Source organism: Choloepus didactylus, chromosome 3, assembly GCF_015220235.1.
Source record: "Choloepus didactylus isolate mChoDid1 chromosome 3, mChoDid1.pri, whole genome shotgun sequence".
Classification (NCBI taxonomy): Eukaryota; Metazoa; Chordata; class Mammalia; order Pilosa; family Megalonychidae; genus Choloepus; species Choloepus didactylus.
Window position 1 is genome coordinate 79434898 of NC_051309.1, and position 14528 is coordinate 79449425.

Consider the following 14528-nt stretch of genomic DNA (forward strand, 5'->3'; position numbering starts at 1 on the left):
CCAATGCCAAGAGTCCCATACCCCTCCCTATGTCCCCCTCTTAAAGGCATTTAGCTTTGGTATATTGCCTTTGTTACATTAAAGGAAGCATAATACAGTGTTTCTGCTAACTATAGTCTCTAGTTTGCACTGATTGTATTTTTTCCCCAATACCACCCTATTTTTAACCCCTTGCAAGGTTGACATTCATTTGTTCTCCCTCATGTAAAAACATATTTGTTCATTTTATCACAATTGTTGAGTACTCTAGGTTTCACTGAGTTACACAATCCCAGTCTTTATCTTTCCTCTTTCCTTATGGTGTCCCGCATGCTCCTAACCTTCCTCTTTCAAAAACTCACAGTTATCTTTGTTCAGTGTACTTATATTGTTGTGCTACCATCACCCAAAATTGTGTTCCAAACCTCTCACTCCTGTCTGTAGTGTTCCCTTTAGTATTTCCTACAGAGCAGGTATCTTGTTCACAAACTCTCTGTCTGTTTGTCAGAGAATATTTAAACACTCCCTCATATTTGAAGAACAGTTTTGCTGGATATAGAATTCTTGGTTGGTGGTTTTTCTCTTTCAGTATCTTAAATGTACCACACTGCTTCCTTCTTGACTCTCTGGTTTCTACTGGGAAATCCACATGTAATCTTATCAAGCTTGCCTTGTACGTGATGGATTGCTTTTCTCCTGCTGCTTTCAGGATTCTCTCTTTGTCTTTGATGTTTGATAATCTGATTACTAGGTGTCTTGGCATAGGCCTATTCAGATCTATTCTGTTTGGGGTACCCTGGGCTTCTTGGATCTGTAATTTTATGTCTTTCCTAAGAGATGGGAAATTTTCATTGATTATTTCCTCTATTATTGCTTCTGCCCCTTTTCCCTTCTCCTTCTGGGACACCTATGACAGGTACATTCATGCACTTCATGTTGTCATTCAGTTCCCTGAAACATTCCTCTTATTTTTCCATTCTTTTCCCTATCTGTTCTTTTGTGTGTAGGATTTCGGGTGCCTTGTTCTCCAGTTCCTGAATGCTTTCTTCTGCCTCTTGAAATCTGCTGTTGTATGTCTCCACTGTGTTTTCCATCTCTTGTGTTGTGCCTTTCATTTCCATAGATTCTGCCAGTTTTTTTTTCAAACTTCCAATTTCTGCCTTATGTTTGCCTATTGTTTTCTTTATATCCTTTATCTCTTTTGCCATATCTTCCCTGAACTTGTTGACTTGGTTTTTGAATTGATTGAGCATATTTATTTGAAAATCTTTAACTGATTGTTTCATTAAAGTGAAACATATCTTAACTGTATCTCAAATGAAGTGTAAGATTGTTCCTTTGACAGGACCATATCTTCATTTTTCCTAGTGTAATTGGTAGTTTTCTGTTGTCTAGGCATCTGGTTTCCTTGGTTACCCCAATCAGATTTTCCCAGACCAGAACAGGTTCAGGTCTCAGATGGAGCTATATTCATTGTCAAGTTTCCCTGAGGGTGTGTCTTAGAAGATCAGCATACTTTCCTGTGAGGCCTCTAGCCCCTGTCCTTTTCCTAACCTGCCCATCAGATGGCACCTGTCAGCGTGTTACTCCCCACTGGTGTAAAGAGGTGTGGCCCCTTTAATTCTCAGCTTAAGTTGTTTCTGGTTTGATTGTTTTACCCCAGACCCTGGAGTCTGAGTTCTGAAGGGAGGGCAGGAACTAGAGCTGGGCTCCACCTCCTTCCTCCTAGGGAAGTTACACTCCCTAGGGAGTTATCTTCTGCATGTGGATTACTTCTTTGTCTTTCTGACTCTGTTAACTCCATTCGTTTGGGTCAGAGCACTGCAAACTGAAAATGGCTGGGGCTTTCTCCACTGAGCCACTCAGGCAGAGATAATGAAAAGGGAAATAAAGCCCCTTTTCAGAGCCAGTCCACAGCCCCCAGTTTTGCCCATTGGTCAGAGAGAGTACCCAGTCTTCTGGGTTCCCTTTCCCAAGGCACAGGCATTTTCTGGCTCTCTAAGGTCAGTCGTCTCTAAAAGCCTCTGTATATTTTTTTTAATTAATTTTTTTTCCATCAGCCCCACCTCCTGTCCCCTGGGAATGACTTCAGGGTACTTTGCTGCTTGTTAGGGTTTTGTATTCAGAAGTCCACATTTGTTAATTAAAACCCCATTTGGAGCTGGGCTGAGCTATGTTTGCTTGCTCCGGGAATGCTGCTTTCTCCCACAGTGAGGTCTTGCAGCTTAGCCTGCCATGGGTGGAGGGGGCTCCCAGCATGGTTCTGCAGTTTTTACTTACAGTTTTTATGCTGTGATCTCAGTCATTCCACTCAATCCAGGTTTGCATATGACGTGTGGACAGTCACGGTTGTCCCCCAAGAGTTGTTCTAGATTATTTACTAGTTGTTCCTGGTTGTTTATTAGCTACTTCTGGGGACTAAGTAAATTCCAGATTTCTCTATGTCACCATTTTGCCCCTCCTCTATCCTCCCCCCCCTTTTTTAATGAACTGAGTGATCACAATGTTATACATTGTTCCCCTGCAAATTTATTTCTGATTAGTATTCACCTTTGAATTAATAGCCATTTTGCTTAAAAATAAAGGAGGAAGAATGGGGTGGGGGTTCATAATGCCTCTGAGTGTATTGACGGCACTTAGCTTCTCTTCCTAAATACCCTCTCACCAAATCTATTTTCTTTATCCTGGGGTAATTTCTCCCCTCTGCAGTTATTGTGGGTCTCAGCAAATTCCTCCTTTACTCCATTTCACCTAGAGGTGTCCCTAGGTTAGAAGTATAGGTCATATATCAGGGTTTTCAAACTAAAATGCTTACTGGAACAAAGTAGTAGATATAAATGAGTGAGATGGGCCAAGTGTAAGGCAAGAGGGAGTGGTGGGGCCTGTGGTGAACTGCAGTGTGCACGCTCCCTCATAAAGGAACAGCAACTACTCAATTGGGCTGATTGTTGTCGGGTTGTTTGGGAAGCCTGCTGTGGTCAGATTTTTTTTCCAATAGATTATAAAAATATAGGTTTTTCAAAAAGAAACTTCTGTATGTTTCAAACACCATGCACACCAAACAAAAGGCATCTGCAAGTGCTCAGGATTGAGGCTGTTCTATAGAAAATAAAAATGGCTTATTAGCCTTCCCATTTTATGATGCCACATTGGGAGTCTCCATAGACCAACCCTCTCTCTGCATCCTCCATGTCTTAGCTCTCTTTGCTCTAATCAAAGGATTACTGGGAAGGCCTTTGAGAAATAAATATTTCTACACTCTGATATGGCATCTATAGGTTTGCTCTCAGCTCCTTCTTCCATCTCATCAAGAATGCACAATATTTAAAAGAGTGTTTCATAAATGATGGTTTTGAGGTTGTGACAATTTCTTTTTATCATTGACAATGGCATGTTTTTTCTATTATTTTATTTCATTTTCTGAAGAATGATAAAGTAATAATGTTTTTGTTTGCCATTTTTATCTGGAAGCCCTGTTTTCTCCAATTCCTCTTTATTGAAACTCTTTCCCACCCTTGCTTTTATAAAATTATCCTCTCTTGGTCATGACTAGCTACATAATTTGCAGAGCCCAGTGCAAAATGAAAACGGAGGCTCAATTATTCAAAACTTATTATGAATTTCAAGATGGTGGCAACAGAGCATTAACCCAAGTGTGGGACCTGTCTGAGCATAGACCCCTGTGTACCTTCACAGGTTGCACACCTTCACAGGTTGTTGCACACCTTCACAGGTTGTGAAGCAGGCTCTGCTCCTGGGTCCTATGTCTCTGATCTCTCTTTTAGAAGTCTTCTCTATCTGTTCTTTCTCCTTATATATAATGGTATTTCCTTAGTTATTCCCTCAACCTATTTCTCTTCTCTCTCTACATATTCTCTTTGGCAACCTCATCCAAATTCATAGCTTCAGCTCTCACCTAAACAGGGATATTTATTTGTGAACTTACCCCTGCCAAAATATGAATTCCTTGAGTGGACTAATTTTATTCAAGGTCATCACTCCAGGATATTTTCCTCAATCTCCTGCATCATAAACCTTCACTTGACTCCCTCCCTCTAATGCTCTGCCAGCTCCCACCAAATTCATTGCCTCACATCAGGAGGTGGCAAACTATTGTTTCACAGGTCAAATCTGCATCCCCAACTTTCTTTCTTTTTTTTTTTTTTTGCTAATAAAGTTTTATTGGAATACAATCACACTCTTTGCCTTTTCCTTCTTTCAAGTATCTACCCCTGACCCCTAGTATCTCCTTGCATTTATTATTACCAGTCCCTTCAGGTAATTTCTTTTTATATATTCTTCAGTATTTATATCCATTATTTACCTAAAAGTTGGTATTACAGGAGCCACTAGGCTATTACCAGAAGCAGAAACCCCCAGGCCAACGAGATTGGAATTATTTGTGACTCCCCTCCAGAATCTTACCACTTCTCACTGTTTCCACCCTGGTCCAAGACACCTTCATCTCTCACTTGCATTTTTGTGATACTTCCAAATTATACTAATAATTTGTTAATCAGTGTGATACTTCAGCTTCTAGCCTTGCTCTCCTATTGTCTGTTTTCATCACAGAAGCCAGAGGGATCCTTTTGTAACATGCCAAGTCATGTCATTTAGCAGCTCATAATATTCCAATGGTTTCCTGTCTTACTTAGAGTGAAAACCAACATCCTTACCAGAGCCTGCAAAGTGCTACACAGTCCAGCTCGCAGTCACATCTATGATCCCCTCTCCTGCCACTTTCCCCACACTTACTTCAGGTGAGCCACACTGGCCTCATGACTTCCTCAAATGCCTCTGGCACACTCCCCACCCAGAGACTTTGTTCTTGCTCTTTCCTCTGTATGAAATATTTGCTCCCAGATAATAGCTTGACTCACTCCCACATCTTCAAATGTTTGATTAGCATCACTTTCCCAGTGAGACCTTCTCTGACCATCCTATTTTGATCCCATCTCTTCAGTCCCGTATTCTCCAGCCCCATTGCCTAATTTTATTTTTCTCCAGTAGCACTTATCACCTGTTCTATTTATTTGTTTGTATTTTACCCCTACTAATAGAATATATGCACCATGTGAGTAGATATTTTTACTGTTTTATTCAATGAAGTATCCCAAGTACCTAAATCAATATGTGATATAGAGGAGGTACTGATAGGTAGTTATGAACAAATTACATAAACGGAGAGGCTATATCTTAATTATCGTGGCACGGTCTTCAGTATCTAGAACAGTGCCAGAACATAATATTCAATTATAAAGTATTCTTGAGTTTGTAAGTGGATGAACAAATGAATGGGTATCCCAATGATGCTTTTTGGTCCTTGAAGTTTTTCTAATTATTTTGTACTCATGCACTATGTCAAAAGCTTTCTTACCAAATAAGATTAGTACCCCCTTGTTTAAACAACCATGCCTTTACTACACTTGCCATTCCCTGCAGGAAGCATATGTGTCAGCCAGTAATTGAGCAGCTGCCACATCATAGGAATGGACTATGGACCTCATCCATTTGTTCTGAGCAATGTCCCTCAGTTTCTAGGTTTCTCTGGTAACCTTAATTGTGCCTTATCTGGAGTGAAATTACACCAAGATCAAATGACTGATCAAAAGACAAATGACTGAAACTCTAGCAGACCCTGCCTAAGTGATGCGTTAACAATCACTGTTCAGTAAAAGCAGAGCTCCTTGCTTATGGGTGGTGAAAGAAACTCATTTGGAGTCAGACGGATTTGAGTTGGATTCCTGGCTCTGCCCAACCCAAGGCTAAGTATTTGACCTTGGGCAACACATTGAGCATATTTCTCATTTGTAAATTGTAGGTAATATACTACCTACTGAATACACTTGTAAGAATTGTATAAAATAATGTGTATAACATGCCTGATCTACAACTGATTTCAGTCCCAAAACTTATTTCATTTCTATTTTTCGTCAATTCACTTTTTGTTGCCCTTATTTGTTTTTTTCTCTTTTTCATTCCTGCTTTTGGGAATAAGCTCAGCATTAAAGACTAAATCCAAAGCCCATGGCCTTTTATAGGTTAAGAAAAATCGTTCTCAGAGAACATAAAGAGAGTTTAAGCAGGGGACTCATTACTAGGGACTTCAGCAGAATAATGACTCCTGCAGAGACCCAGGAACTCAGCTTTTTAGCTGTGTCAGACATGCAGAAAGGAAATGCTTTCAAGTCATTTGTATTTACTCAGTAGGCTACTGATATGGAACGGGAAGTCTTAACCTTCATATTCCTAAAAGTTTAGCAACCATTTTTTATAAATAAACCTGGAAAAAAATATTATTTTTAGAGAGCCTCTTTAGCAGAAAAACAGAGCAAGCAGCATATCAAGCTTTCTCTAAGAAGTGACTTTGCTTCCTCCAAGAGAAGCGTTTCTAGGTAGTTAGATGGTGTAAATATTTGCTGAATAAATGAATGGATAAATAAATGTATGAATTAGTTGTTTAATATTTTCTCTGATGCTGATGAGTGTCTTTGTGGTTTTGGTTTTTCAACAGCCACTTAGCAAGGGAAAGCAGATAGAGAACCAGACCTTTGAGCTGCTCAGGGTGTGACTAGTTTCCTAAACTTGGCACTCAACCTGAGACTATGTCATTGTTTGCTACCTGTTACCATAGTAATCATGGATATGGCCACAATAGCTGAAGACCAATGTCAACATTTTCCCCAGATTCTCTGGTTGATTGTTTCCTCTTAATTTCAAAATTACTCAAAAGCCACTCTTTTTTTTATTCCTTCTTATTCTGACATATTGTTTGCACAGGTTTACATTCTTCTCATTTATATGAGAAGAATGTAATTAATGATTGTATTAATATAGATGAAAAAGAAGAACCCTAGACTTCATATCCTTTATGAAAACTGTGTGTTTCAGCTCCTTTTCTTTGAGATTAGCACAGTGCTTCTTGATTTAAGAAAATCTTTTTCAAAAACTAAGACAAGTTGCATGGAATTTTTTCATTCAAACTCTAGCTGGTGATGACTTAAGACAGTGAATTGAAACTTCATTCCATTAAGAATGCTGCTTTCTTCTAAGCAGACTTCAATTAATATAATTTTATATTTGCCCTTAATAAGACCAATATTAAAGTAAATACAAGAAATCTGCAATACCATTCAGTATAGTTCAAGTTATCTAATATTTCTTCTCAAGGATTTAGTTACTAAAGGATCAAGAAAGACATTCACTTGTAGGTCTACTGTCAAAACATTTTTCAATACTGACTCCAAGAAAAAAGCAACCAGGAGGCCCTGGCTTTTTTTCCTCAAGTCCCTGGTGCTAATTTCCAGCCTTCAGTTTCCTCATTTGTAATTTTTGGTAACAATGTAACCCACCTCATGGGTTGTTTGCTAGGATGAAATGTTAATGCATTTAAACTGATTGGAACAGGGTTAGCTATTATTATTTTTTATCATTATGAAGCTAAATGATACTATTTTCATTTTAAATATATTCCTCTATTCCCTGGAGAAAAAGCAGTTCATTGTCATTTCTGCCCCCAACCCCCAATTCCAAGTCATGACCACATACTTTTCCATGAACTTCAGAATTTTTGGTTGGGTGGAAGTTAACCGCTTGATAATAGTTGAAACAAATAAGGATAGAAAGGAATAGGATAATATCAGTGGAAGAAATGAAGCAATTTAACAAGATTCTAAATTTAATACTATTATATTGTAAGCTCCTAGAGGGCAAGGACAATATCTTCCATATGTTTTATTACTTACAGCATCTAGAGCAATGCCTTGTGTATGGTGAGGGCTCAAAATAACCTGAATGACAAAATGAATGCATGAATGAATGCATAAGATAAGAAATAAATGAATGAGAACTGCCAGATGGCTTCAAAGTCTTGTAAAATATTTGTCCAGAGAAGAAGTAGAAATTACAATAAGTAGGACTTGGTGATTCACTATAAATTAAATTTATTCAGGCCTTTCTTGTCTTCTAGTAGTCATGATATCTATCAGAAACAGCTACTTTCATTATCTCAGACTCATTAAAAAAAAGTCACAGACGAAATAAAGCGAGATTATACAGGAATCAGAGAATCTTCTCTAGAAAGTTCTGTGATATATTATCATTGGAGTTTAATAAACCTCTGTGGAATTCCCAAACTTTTTTCACCCCTAAAAACTGAGGAATGGACATTCTTCACTGGCCTGGGGTTTCAGAATATGCTTTGAGGTCAAACCATTGCTCCAGAGCCCAGTGCTTAGCTGTTAATAATATTCACTTTGATGCCACCTGCTGGCAGCTACTCTGTGTCAAACACTGTGCTACGCACAGAAGTCACAGCTGTAAGCAAATCAGATTAAGGCCTCCATTATGAGTGGGAGCAGCCATTAATCGAATAATTGCAAGAGAAAGGCCACCAGGGAAAGGTCATAGTCTCAGGGATCAGAGTGCTGAGGTTGAAAGCAAAGCAAGGGATCAGAGAGAAGAGAAGAGCATGCTGGTCAGGGCTGTGGGACAGGGAAGAGCCTGGCACATTTGATGAAGTGAGGAGAAGCCGTGGTGGCTGGAACCCAGAAAGCTGGAGAAGTGGGAAGTGAGTGGCAGGAGCTGAAGCTGAAGAGATTAATAATAACAGTGACTACTACCTTGACACCTACTCTGCTTCTAGCAGGTTTTATGTGTTTACAAATATTAACTCTTTCAATCCTCCTAGAAACCCTGTGATTTAATTTTTTTTAGAAAAAGACCATTAGTAGTCTCATTTCATAGATGAGGAAACTGAGACACAGAGAAGTTAAGCAACTTCTCAGAATCATCCAGCTAGTGAGTGGTAAAGCCAAGAATGGAACTTGGCAGTCTTGGCTCTGGAGTGCATGCACTTAACCTTTACACTATACTGCCTCTCAGGCAGTAGAGTGCCAGGCCCTTGTGGGACATGTTACCCTCACAACACCGGGCAGCCATTGATATTTTCTATGACGTGATCAGACTTGAGTTCTGAAGAGAATCAATGGAAGTGAGAGAGTGGTAGCATCTAGACAGGAAACTATTAAAGTCCAAGTAAGGGTCTTATTCCTAGTTTGAACTAGGTGGTGGTTGTGGGGAAGAAGAGAAGTAGACAGACTTGGAATATGTTTGGAAGGTACATTGAACAGGACCTGAAGGTGTACTGAATATTTAGAAAGGGGTGGAGGGGTGAAAAAGAAGGATTCAAGGAGAATGTCTGTGTTTCTGGATGTAGAACTGGATGACCCTTCACCAAAAAAGGGAACTAAAATTAAGTCTCTGTCTTCAATTGCTTCATTGCATCTCCCAAAATCTGAGCAACCTTAGAAAACATATTTTTCCCTTGAAAGCTGAGAAAACATGGTTATTAATACTCTAAATTTAATGAAAGGAGGGTGTGTCCATCAAAAACCCTTTGAAAATCAATCTCTCCCATATCTGCTAGAGCTACTTGGCACTATTCCATCTCATTCTTTCTGCCAGAGTTCCCCAGCCTGAATACGCTAAAAGTAGCAAAAGGGCAGAAAGAAACAATGCAAGTCAAACATTACCACATAGCACCATGTCACCTTCCTTGTCAGAGCCACTTGAGAGAATGATAGGCATTCAGTCTAGCCAGAGAGCAAATATTTAATAGGAAGATGTAGGTGGATATATAACATATTGAAAATAATTATTTCCAACAACATTAAGATAATGATTAAATAAAAGAATTGCATGTTCACACAATGGAATTCTATGGAGCAATTATAGATGATGGTTTAGGAAAATATGCAGTGAATTGACAAGACAGATTAAGTGAAAAAGCAGGTGGCAAAATGGTGTGTACAACTCTAATTTCATTTGAAAGATATATATATGAGACCAGAGGACATTGCAGTGTGTCAGCAATAGTCACGTCTAGACAGAGGAATTACTGGTGATTTATATTTTCTTATTTTCCCTTGTGTGTGTTGTGTACAATGATCAGTCATTGATTTTAATCAAAGGAAAAATGTATTTTTTTAGGAAGTATAAGAAAAGGGTGTTCTTTAATGCACACAGTTCTGTAGCATAGTTTCACAGGGCTCTAATCTGTTAATATTTAATTGCATTGAACAACTGCAGTGGACCTCATTCTAGAGCTACAGTGTTCTCACATTTGAGGTCATTGAAAGTACAGTTATCAAAATTAAAGGTGTAGCTAAATAAATTGACAAACTCAAGATTCAGTATCTTCAGTTGAAAACAACCTGGAACTGGGGGCTAAAACCAACAAGTTGAAAGTTTAAAAAAAATTTAGACTATTGAAGTTCTTCATTTAAGATAAAAAAAATTATACAAAAGAAGATAGGAGAAACCTGGCTTTTAAAAAATATACGGAGATTTTAGTTGACCTTAGGTTCAATATATGCCAAGAGTATGAAAAGTCACAGAATGTTAAATCGCAAGTTTTTCAAGTATCATATCTGGATCAGTGAAGGAAAGAGTCAAATGAGCCTTTGCAATTGTCTGCACCGTACTATATTTTTAAGGACTTCGATAAACTAGAAAAGGTGACCTGAGTGATGAGGAGTTTAAATGTATGCCAAATGAGATCTTTAGCTTGAGGCTAATGGGGCCAGGGAAGACATGATAAGTTTTTCAAATATTGGAAAACTTGTGGTTGAAAAGAGTGGATACCTCTGATGTAAAGGATAGAATAAAGGAAATGGATGGAAGTTATCATGGGTGGAAAATACCGTGAAAAATTCCTGAAAACAATGAGCATCTACAAATATGAGTTGTTGTTGGCGGCCATGGTGGTTCTTTCTGAGACAAGCATCCCACATGCTATAAATCCCCTAACTTCAATGGAGGAACTGTGACTCCAACTTTACCACTCTCCACAGTTACAGTGAGGGTGAACAGGGCTTCAAAAGTGCAGGTGCCCATCAACATCCCTTAGCTTCAAAGGAATATGGAGAATTATACAGAGAAGAGAAAGAAAACCCGATGGTCTAAACCAAGGAGAGTTAAGGAAAAGGCAGTTGTTAATAGAGGGCAGATGAAGAAGAGAATGGGGAAGGAGAGACAAATGCTTTCCCTTTACTTTCTATTTTTAACCTTTCTGGTGTGACCTACAGTATTGTTTTCAAGTTTTCAATTATCATCTTCTCCTTCTCCCTAAAGAATGGACACAGTCTCACTTGATGAATTCCAGAACCCTTGGGGCTTTAAGGAGGAAACTTTAAAACTACAATAATCACAAAGTTTTCACAGCAAGAAACATCCCAAAATATTGCACAAATTGAGAATAAAATGAAATCAAAGAGTTTAGATAGACAGATGGAATGCAAATTGATCTTGAGTCATTCAAGGGAATTTGGGACACTTCTTGTCAAGAATAACCCCACTGAGCCTACACTTGTCTCTTCTAGACAGAGACCCATGGTTCCTTTTTAACCATAAAAAAATAGGTGGACTCATGGAGGCCATACTTAAAATTAAGCTTCCAAATTTCCTCTTCTCTCTCCTTTCTTGATAAGTAACTTGGATACAATTATTTCTTTGTAGACAAAGCCCAGGTTTGTCTACGTGAACTAGAGTCACCTGTCCTGGTAAACAGGATGGTTGTAGCCTTGGTTTGTTAATTTAAACATAATTAATTATAATGAACAGATAAACACAAGGAGCCACAATTGTAGAGAAAAAGGAATAGGACTATTGCATCATGAGCACAAATATAACTTAGCTATTTTTAAAAGAAAGAAATAATTGTTAGTTCCTGAGAAGAAGCAAATGGTCAGTTGGTCAGTATATTATTACTTATCAATGGACAGTAGATGGTGCAATGGTTTGAAGCTGTATGTACCCAGAGAAGCTCATGTTCTTTTAATCCATTCCTCTGGGTATAGAACCATTGTAGGTGGGACCTTTCAATTGAGATGTAACCTACCTCTTTCAAGCTGGGTCTTACTCCTCTTACTGGAGTCCTTTATAAAAAGCCCCAGAGAAGCTAAGAGAGACAGAAAAAAGAAGCTAAGAGAGACAGAAAAAAAGCCCCAGAGCAGCTCAGAGAGAAAAAGCCAGAGAAGCTAAGAGACGTAGAAGCTAAGCTCAGAAAGAAAGCCACAGGTGGAGCGGCTAGAAACGAAAGCATCGAAACCTGGGAGAGGAGGACCAGTAGATGCCACCATGTACCTTCCCATGTGACAGAGGAGGCCCAGATTGCCAGCAGCCTTTCTTCAGGAGGAAGGTATCATCCCATTGATGCCTTGAGCCTTAGAACTGTGAACTTATAAGTTAATACATCCCCATTTTTAAAAGTCAGTCCATTTCTGGTATACTGCATTCCATCAGCTTTAGCAAACCCAAACAGATGGCATGTCGAATTCTGGCTTTAGTCAGAAAAAATGGTTTTGTCTTTGATCAATATGATTGTTTGGGATAGGAAGGAGTCCCATCTTACAATCCTCATTTGGAAACATCATTTCTGGTTTATCTTGAGTGTGGAAAATGAAAGAAGATTGTGGAACATATTAGGTCTTCCAAATTGTATATTCCTTGGCCATTTGAATACATGTGTATCATTCCTCAAGGTCTTTGCCTAATTTATGACTTGCATAAAATTGTTAAATTGCTCTATACTGCTGACCCACTGAAGTTCTTCTGTAAGGAGGAAAGAAAGTTAATTTTTCCCCTGGGGAAAAAAACAAAACTTAAAATTAGCAAGAGATGATTCTGGTCTAAAGCAGTTTAACTTGCACAGTGAGAAAGGGAATAAATTTTAACAATTATGAAATGGCTTGCAATAGCATCACTGTGTGATATACTTTTAAATTTGCTGATGCTCTTCATGACTTACTTGTGGTTGCTAAATTTGTAACATATATTGAAGCATATTCCCTGTATATTTTTAAAATTTCTTCCTGTAGATGGTAAAGGAGATGAAAATTAGGTGTTCCCTAAAACTTGGAGATAACATTGCTCTCCAGTGGCCAAATGATAGAATCAATACATCATAGAGCAGAGAAGAGATGTACATTATCATCCCAAAGAGACAAATGGCTCCAAGTTGTCAAAAACTGACTGCAGCATGACTAGATATATTAACCTGACAATAGAAATAATATAGTAACCTGAAAAAAGAAATATTTCCCTTTCAGAGGGAATCAATTATCAGTCAGGGTTCAATTCAGTAAACTGAAGCCACAGAAAGGCCACCCATCCCCAGAATACTACTGAACTGACTCTGCCTTAATCAAGAGGTTGAGAAATCTGGAATAGCCACTGAACCTCTTAAATTCAGAAACATCCATTCAGGGATCAAAGAGTTGCCACCACTTCACCCAGTTCTCAGAGCAGAAGACTGCATGCTGAGACACTGTGACCCCATGGCCTTGCTTGCTAGCAGAAAACAGCATCAAAAACATCAGAGAATACAAATAGCCTCTGCCTCGCATTTCTCGCATAGAAGGCACAAATTCATCTCACTTGAGGGACTTACTTCACCTCCAGAATCCTATTTATGTGGAAGAATGAGAACTATAAGTTTTACTTTTCTAGCCTCTGCAATACAGGAATGCTCGGTGAGAATGGATGCTCAGAGGCAAACAATCATGTCTGTCATAGTCACCAATTGCCCGCCGAGGAATGAGTAGCATCTACATTCTGGTCATAGAGATAGATGTGTGAAATTATCTTTAACTGATTTCTTTAAATATTCGTATCAAAAAATTAACTCTGGTTGGATTCCATGTTTACAAGGCAACCTTCTGATTATAATTTCACTTCCTATATCAACTGGGAGAGAAGGCATTGGCGAGAGGATTGTAGTCTTCTTGGAACTTACATTTCACATTTTAATTGCCATATTTTCTCAGTGCCAAGATGCTAATTATAGCATGCATCACTTATTATAAAGGACTGGGTGGGGGGGCATCACCATATTAAACTCCATTGTAAGAAATATCTTCATTGTCAAAAACTTTGAAATGTAAAAAAAAAAGTTGGAATTTAGCATCTATAAAATACTAATAAATGGACATCCTGATTTCACAACTTATTCTCTAAGGTTAACTAAATCTTTTTCTGAGAACCAGATCCATTTCCAGAGTATTTCTACATTTTGGTTTCTCATCACACACAGCTGAAGGCAGACTCTGGACTGTGGTACTTTCACCAGGGCAATGGTCTCCGGTGCGGGCCCCTCCTGGTGGCCAGCCAACCTGAGCAGATGACCTCTCTCCCTGGCGTTTTGTCCATATCACTTGGTTCATTCAGAGCTGTAATACTTTTTGGTTGATGTCCACTTAATGAATTTTAATGATGGCAACAAGGTAGATCAAATCCAGAGCTTTCCTACCATAAACAAATAGGAAGAACACAACCTCAGAGGCAGAGGTTTCTATGCCTATAAGGCAACACTAACCTTACCTTGTCACTTTACTGTTCCACACTTATCTCGAATAATGATTATCAGTGGTATATGAGGTGCCTTAAGAAAGTACCAAATAAGATAAGTGATTAGAAGTACATGACCTAATACTATAGAACAGCCACCACCACCACAAGGTTTCATTACGTGTCAGGAAGCCAGAATTGCA

At 38.6% G+C, this 14528-nt stretch overlaps 1 long non-coding RNA gene across 3 annotated transcripts in view; it reads right to left on the bottom strand.

Annotated features, from left to right (window-relative positions):
* The window catches only part of LOC119529521, a 173299-nt gene that overhangs the window by 133421 nt on the left and 25350 nt on the right, over window positions 1-14528 (bottom strand). The gene's annotated exons all lie outside the window — the stretch shown is intronic.